The sequence below is a fragment of the Amaranthus tricolor genome, chromosome 6, assembly GCF_026212465.1.
Source record: "Amaranthus tricolor cultivar Red isolate AtriRed21 chromosome 6, ASM2621246v1, whole genome shotgun sequence".
NCBI lineage: Eukaryota > Viridiplantae > Streptophyta > Magnoliopsida > Caryophyllales > Amaranthaceae > Amaranthus > Amaranthus tricolor.
The window spans coordinates 17,308,086-17,316,919 of NC_080052.1; positions in this window are offsets into that span (position 1 = coordinate 17,308,086).

The following is an 8,834-nucleotide window of genomic DNA, read 5'->3' on the forward strand; positions in this document are numbered from 1 at the left end:
CGTGCGTGGATGAATGACTGTTTACACATGGATAACTAGACTACCACCAAAGTTGAAAGCCAACTCTCGTCTTTTAAGTACTATCTTGGTAGCGGTAATAGCTCATTTGATACCTTGTTTAAATGGCCACATACACAAATAACAATCAACAAAGGAATGAAAAACGCTGAAATGAAGGAGAAGAATGGGTTTATACAATCACGTGATTGCCACGTGACAGTCAACGGTTAAATTAAACGGTCAAAGGGTAAAAACCGTTATAAGGTAGTGTTTTGCAAAGAAATGTATTATATAAGGTAGTTTTTTGCAAAAAATTTTACATAAGGTAGTTTTTTACAAAAAGGGGTATAGATTAGGTAGTTTCTTATAATTTTCTCTAATAATAATAATAATAATAATAATAATAATAATAATAATAATAATAATAATAATAATGATAATAGTAATAACAACAAGGATAAAAAGCCATGAAATTGTAAATGCTCAAAGCTTAGCCGTCACTCCCATCCCTTCTCTTCCCTCTGTCAATTCCTTTCCCTCTCACTCACGGTTCAGCCCACGAACAACCAAGCAGCTCCCCTTTGCCACCGTGACCACCACCTGCAGCAGGGCCATGCCTTTTTTTTTCTCCTCCACAAGCAGCCACTGCAGCATAGTTCTCTTCTTCCTTCCCCACGCACAGTCACGCCAGCCTGCAGCTCCTTCTTTCACCACCAGCAAACGGCCGACAGCAGCAGCCACGGCTGCCTTTTTGGTCCCCCAACAGCAACAGGCTGCTGTAACGCCATAGCACCACCACAACAACCACTTAGTCTTCACTCCTTTTTCTAATTACCCCATTGTAAGCCTCTCAAGTGTACTCTAAGTAATCTTTCTAGTATCTAATTAGAATTTTACTAAGTTTATGAGTTTGGTGTTAATTTTGTATGATTGTCATTGAATCTTGTTATGGGTAAGAATTTGATTGATGATTTGAATGTACTTATGAATTGGGTTTTTGAATGAATGAAAAGTGTTGAACTTTGTATTATTTGCATTGAATCTTTTGTGGGTAAGAGTGTGTTTGATGAATTTAACATATTTATGATTTAGAGTTTGAAGTATGAATGAAAATAATGGTTGTGTGCTATTTTGATGTGTCTTAGTACATGAGTAACTTTATTTGTGTTGAATGTGGGAGTTTGGTTAGGCATGGTAGTCTTAATTGGCCTTGTTGAAGTAGAAGAAATTATTAATGTTGATTACAAGTACTCTCGTTAGGTTATCGAAGTTATAATTAAATGATATTAGTAAGGCTATGAACATAGTGTCAACTTGTTGAGAATTATTAAAGTTACTTGTTATGATGTCTTGATTTTAGTTCTTTCTAACCTTGGAGAGTATAATAAATGATATTGTGATGTGATAACCTTAAGATTCGTCATTGTCGTCATATTAGCACTACATTAACATTGTGAGACTTAAGTGTGAATCGTCGTTTGATTTTAAGATGATGTGAATCATTATAACTCAAAGTTAGTTGGTGTGATGAAATAGTTGACATAATCCTTTTATTCCTTGTCGATGGAAAAACTTGTGTTATTGTTGAATTGGCGATTATGCTTGGTGTTGAATGAGATGCGTACGTGCTAGAAGTAATTGAAAACTTGTCGTGATTAGATGATAGTGGTTACTTTGGCTTTTAACTGGTATGACAAAGTAGTTAGGGAACTTATTAGTTCCATTCATAACTTATATAGGTGCCCACTTCAAAAGAGAAAAGTAGAACCTTAGTTGGGTGATTTTTGTAACTTTTGGTCGTGCAGTGACGCTTGCAGGTACGTACACGCAGTAATTAATTATCATATTCATTGTTTCAAAGTATTATCAATATTTCATGATTATATGCATCGTATTAGAATTATAGAGCGCCAGAAAGTAAACTATGCTAGCGTATAGTCATAATAGTGATATAGGCAAGTAGAATGAAAGCATTAGGAGACTATGAGAACAAATTTCTAAATAGTAGAGAATGCACCAGGGTTGTGTGAGGTATCGAAGTGATTTCCTACTTATTAAGCCTTGATTTTGATTAGTTGGCGTGACTCAACTAGATTATGTCCGGTTGATTTAGTAGTCCCCTAGGTGAGATCCGACGGGATTACCGTAAGGGGGGTATGAGCATGCTTGGGTCATTGGGCGCCGGATGGCCGATACCACCCCTTGACCAAGGTGTTACCATGCGGGCCTTGCAAACCCCAATATGGTGGCCTCTTCACTGGTTTAGTTTTTCCTGAAGGTAGGACCCGAGAGGGTCAGCTGGAGGAAGCATGAGCTCATACTTTGCCATGGTCGTCGGATGGCCGATAACGCCCTTAGTCGTGTCACTATGCCATGAATAGAGAAAAGATCCACTACCTTTGAATATACTTCGAGGGATTAGTAGTTTGAAACAGAAATTATGAGTAAATAGAGGTGTTTAGACAGATGAGTAGGCTCGTTATTGTCATGCTATATCGTTTTCTATAGTTTTGTTCAATGACTCTAATCGTTATAAATTCATCGCTTACTGACGTGTATATGTTTGTTTTTGTTTGTTCATGACTTCCTATGATGTTCCGCTATGAGACCTTTGACTATGGTCATTATGTTGAGCAGCAGGAGGATCATAGCTAGACATGACAAGTATAGGAGCTTCTTTTGCTTTGCATTGGGGGAAAGAGTGGAGTACGATTGTAGCAATTATGTACAAGTTGCCTATTGCTTGTAGCTTTTACATTACCTGTAAAGTTTTGTTTTTGGGATTGTATAATTCTTTCGTATGGCGCCATATGACTCCTTGTATGATCCATAGTTCCGCTGCGTAGTTTTTGGATGTAGAGCAGTGAGAATACTCTTTTAGTATCCGTCAAATCGATGCGTTAACACTGGAACCACGATCCCCGTTAGAGTTGATGATTTGAGAAGCCGACAATGATTCATTCCGTCGTGACATATTTTGAAAGGCATTAAAGGCCTTAGATTAGTTTAGTTATGTTATCCATTTATATATCCTTGTCACATCCTCAGTTTTAACAGAGATGCTGCCGAAATTTTCCAGTTACCCACCTTTTTAATTAATCTTTAGCGTTTATTTTAATTATTTTCCCTCTTCTTTTTATGTAACACCCGAATTTCCTCCCATCCTGCACGATTTCTGGTTTCGTTTAAGGGGTTGGGAATTCAGGAGTGTTACAGGTACTCTGCGGCAACGTTTCTTAACATTGGCATTGGTATTATGGTTCTGCTGACGGTAACCCAAACTATAACTGTTTAGTCCTTCCGTTACGGAAAACAGCGGGTGTGCATGGTGTACATAAAGTTATACATATTTTTTGGGTGAATAGAAATCATTATGTTCAACTATTAATGGACGATGATTCATCTCCACTGCCGCCAATCCAGCGATCATGGAGAGAAGCAACTGACAATTCATGTAGACATTTGGAAACACATTTGCAAAGCAAAATTTCTCTCTGGAATAGAATATATGGGGTACAACGACCACAAGGTAATAACATCGCCGAAGATGCAATTAATTTAGATAGTCCATAGTACAATATTGTATATTGATTTAAGATTTGTATTTTTTTTTGTAATTATTTATGTTACCTTTGTATCTAGATAGCATTCAACATGTGTAGATAAATACCTACGGTTATAGATAGTATTCAACATGTATAGATAAATGTATTAATGAAAAAATATAATGAGCATTGTTGTAAATTAACGTAAACAATTCGAATATATTATAAATACAACACAGCACCAACAAATAGTTCATAATTACAAAAACCAATGTCTATGAAGGGTCGTGCCCTGTAAAAGCTTGCCATTCGGCAAACAAATCTCTAACTTCTTCCATGTAAACATCAGCAGTCTGTCGTTCCCGAGGGGTCATATCCGCGATGGCAGGCATTCTGATCAGCGGCGCGAGTCGACTCAGAAATTCATTAGCAAACTGTAAAAAACAAAAACAAGGTTTAAGCAAGATAGTTAACACTGTTTAAGTTATGAAAACAGATAAAAGGAAACATATAAAAAGAAACACTAACGTATCCAACTCTGCTATCAGCTGCACCAAAATCAGCACTAGGTCCTTCGCCGGGGAGGAGGAATGGGTGGGAGCACACTCTAAACCAGTCAACGTATTCACGAACAGCCTTCGATGGAACAGATGCCTGAGAAAGTGCTTGATCACCAACGCGAGCACAATAGGGGAACCTACTCCACGCCTCCGTGTAAATAGACGTACAAGCAAAGGTGACGGAATAGGTACCATGTGCCGGTTGCAGAGATTGGGTAGGCGTCAAAGGAGGGGGAGGAATAGCCTGTACAAAACCCAGCTGTCTGACTGTCCTCTCAGGCAAATACACCTCTACGATATCAAAACAGGTGATACCCCCGAAATAGGCGGTGCGTGGGTGCTCATTTAACAATGCCCCAGGAGAAGTAATGTATGGGGTCCATTCCACCTGCTTACAAGCAAAATTAGCATAAATAGTATACTCTTAAATTAAAATAAAATGCATGACAAAGTGTGATGCTATGTACAAAACCTGTGTCTCTATCATGGAGTCCAAAGTAGTCCTACACTGTCTCAGCCTGCTCAGGTCACGAACTGGCTTCTGCATGGACCACATCTCTGCCCTGGTCTTGTTAGGCACATCAACTCGATGAGGATGGGGGCGAAAGGCCGAGAAGTACTCGTATATCCAAATCTGGAGCAATGTAAGACAACCAAAAATGGTCTTGCAACCAGCCCTAGACGCCATACCCAATTGGCGATACAGATACGCTAGGATCACTGTACCACAAGCGATCTCATCCTGATCGGCGTTCACAGTTAGTATAGGGTGAGGTTGCATCCCAGCCCTGGTCTTATCCAAAAGCAGTGTCAAACCTACGATAGCCATGTAGTAGGCCGTACACTGTGTCTCTAAAGCTTGAGACCGGTGGCACATGTGCATAACTTACCCAACGTTTATGCTCCCGCTGGTGAAGTACCCCTTCCTCCGCAGCTCGGACATAGGCTCTCCAAACAGACCGGCCAGAGCGAGCTTCCAGTCACCATCAGCGGGTTCAGCCGGCAGTGAACCATTAATACCAATGCCTAAAATTCGTTGCACGTCGTGCAACATAATAGTCATCTCCCCCAGGGCATATGGAAAGAGTTAATATCCAGCGGCCACCTCTCCACAAAGGCCGAAATTAAAGCCCTATCAATGTGTTGGTGCATAACGTACGGTAGACGACCGAGGGGAGTGGCAGGTAGAACTCCATACAGCTCATCAAAATGTTGCAGTATGATGATATCCTCTAGCGGCTTCTTCCTAGTACGACACTTCAAAATCGGAGGTGTACGCTCAAAGCCCTCAAAAATGACCTTAGCTATGTGCCCCCCATAGTTGGGTATCAATCGTGCATCAGTGGGGCCCCCGGGCTGGGGCGATGTGATCAGCCAGTCCGTTCCATCGAACTATGTGCGCCGCCTCCCCCCTGGAGCCGCATTGTCCACCTGGTTGTCTTCTGCATGATCATAAGCATCTGCATTACTAGGACCTACCCATGCAAACTTACCGGCATGCCCGTGCACGACAGTCCAATCGACTGGCTAACCAACGCAGCTTTTGTAATCACTATCATCGGAACTGGAGCCCCTCAAATTACTTTGGAGGCTAGTCTGGGCATCAAAGTGAGTATGCACTTGGTGCAGCGTACTCGAACGTTAGGCTTGACTAAGTCTGGCCGCTTGTTCCTGCCTAGCGGAACCCGTTACCCCTTTATCATGAGGGGCCCCTCTTAGTATGGTAGGCCTAGAACTACTTCCGCTCAACAAGTTTCTGAAAAACCCTTTCCTCTTCCTTGGTTTCCAGCCATTGCTACAATTTTTAATAATTTAATTAATTATTAATAATAAATTAAATTAATCAAATATTACGTTAAGTTAACTACATTAATACCAAATAAAAATTATTTCCAAAATTAATTCATGATTAATTTAATAAACATTTAAGAATAACTAATAAACATTTAAAAACCATATAATAACAAATAAAAAAATTATTACAAATAATAAACATTTAACAATAACTAATAAAAAATAACTAATTAACAAATATTTAATTAATATATTATATTATTTAATAATTATTAATATAATTATCATTATTATTATCATTATAATTAATTTTAAAAAAAATTATAATAATAATTAATTAAAAAACATAATTTATGAGCATAAACATTAATTATTATTAATAAAAACAATATCAAATTAATTATTATTACAAATATAATTTAATAACATAAATATTAATTATTACTAATTAATACTCCCTCTGTTCTTTTATGTTTCTCCACCTTACTATAACGGGTAGTTTTAAATGTTTGTCCATTTTAGAATACTTTCTATTTTTAGAAATCTTTTTTCCCAAATATACCTTCACAATCCCTCCCATTTTCCCCAAATATACTCTCTATATTTAACAATGATAACTTCCTTTTTTTTTTATTTTATCTTTAATTTAAATGTCTTTTCTCCCTCATAATACCAATACAATCATTACTTTACACTACTATTTAATTAAAATAATACCCACTTACTACAAAAATTCTAATTGTCTTAATTTGTGTGAAAAACCCATAGTGGACAATCTTTTAAGAACGGAAGGAGTAACATAAATCGCAAATATTAAATTTTTTTTTTTTAAAAAAATGCAAGTTGCACGAAATGTGCGATTGTGTGCGACTGAACCGCAGTCCAGTTGCACGTTTTGAGCGACTAGTTCTTCTTTTTTATTTTTGCATTTTTTTTAAAAAAATTTACATAGGAAATTCGATTAAAAATAACCTCGATTTGTTCTTCACGTTTTGTTTTCCTTAGCTTTAGCTGTACAAATTTTAAGTTTTAATTAGGTGTTTTTAGAGTGATAAAAGTGTTAATGAGTATGATTGGAGTGTTTTATAGAAAATTTAAATTCAGGGGCATTATCGTCATTTCATTAAAATAGGAGTGGCGATAAAATGAAAATGGTGGTGAAGTTTAAGGATTGTGAAGCTTAATTTGATAAGAACTCAAAAGTTAAGCGATATTGGTCTTGAGCATGTAGGAAGTTCAAGGGGTTTCATGATTGTGGATTATCTGTAGCAAAGGAGGTTGCGTTGTGTGGTCGATAATATCAAAGCCGATGAGAAGTGTTTAACAATCAGGCTTTGCTTAATTTTTAAAGGTAGTTGTTGTGTGGTCAATTCGCCACTAAATGGTTGATAATAAATTTAGTGTTATTTATTTTTTGAATTGTGTAATTGTAAAATCAATTTTTAAAAAGAAAAAATTATAAAAAACTACCTAATTTATAGGTCTATTTGTAAAAAACTACCTTATGTATTTTGTTTTGCAAAAAACTACGTGATTTAATACATTTCTCCGCAAATGACTACCACTCAACGGAAAATGTTAGTTGACCGTTAAGTTTGAGGGTTTGACCAATTTGAGAGGTTAAGTTGTCTATGTGGCAGTATCTCATTGGTTTTCGTTTTTTAAATAATTAAAATTAAAATACATAATTTAACAAAATAAAAATAAAAGATATTTGACGTTATTTTTACCCATCATAACGATTTTTTCTATAAAATGGACATCGTGATTAACCTTATGGGATAACTCTTGCGAAAATCCGGTCAAAACAAGTACTTATTTGTATGTTTTTCGATACGTAGATCGAAAAAGATATTTAACGTCATTTTTACCCATCATAATGACATTTTTTTCAAAAATCGGACGTTGCGATTATCCTTATGGGATAACTCTGCCTATTTAATTTTTTGAAGCAGCATATTCACAATTACCCATAAGAGTGTCCCGATCGGATCTTCAAAAGAGTTATCCCATAAGGGAAATTGCGACATCCGTTTTTTGAAAAATCATCATTATGATGGGTAAAAATGAAGTTAAATTTCTTTTTCGGTTTATGTGTCGGGAAATAGGCGCAAAAGTACTTGTTTCGACCGGATTTTCGAAAGAGTTATCACATAAATATAATCGCGACGTCCTTTTTTGAAAAAAAATCGTTATGATGGGTAAAAATGACGTCAAATATCCTTTTCGGTTTACATATCGGAAAATACGCGAATAAGTACATGTTTCGACAGGATTTTCGAAAGAATTACCCTATAAGAATAATCGCAACGTCGGTATTTTCAAAAGAAATCGTTATGTTAGGTAAAAATGATGTCAAATATCTTTTATTTTTATTTTGTTAATTTACGTGTTTTAATTTTAAATTATTTAAAATACGAGGACTAATGAGATACGGCCACATAGACAACTTAACCTTTCAAATTGGTCAAACCCTCAAACTTAATGGTCAATTAACATTTTCCGTTAAATGATAGTCATTTGCAGAGAAATATATTAGATTAGGTAGTTTTTTGCAAAAAAAAAAATCCATAAGGTAGTTTTTTGCAAATAGACCTATAGATTAGGTAGTTTCTTATAATTTTTCATTTTAAAAATAACGTTACAACCAATCTGAAATTATTTTGGTGGTAGAAAATTGCGACCGAAAAATTGGTCCTAAAAATTTTCGACTGATCGGGTGATTGTAATTTGGACCATTTATGACCCCCAAGAATTCATTCACAAATATCGACCATTGCCCGACCCAAAAAGTCTGAGTAAGTTGTTGAACAAATCCCCTTACTTGCTTCCACAAAAACATCAAAGTGACTTGTTCTGATTTCTATGCTATCTCTATACACAAAAGAAAATCAAACAATAAATCTCCTAAACACCAAAATATAAATAAGCATGC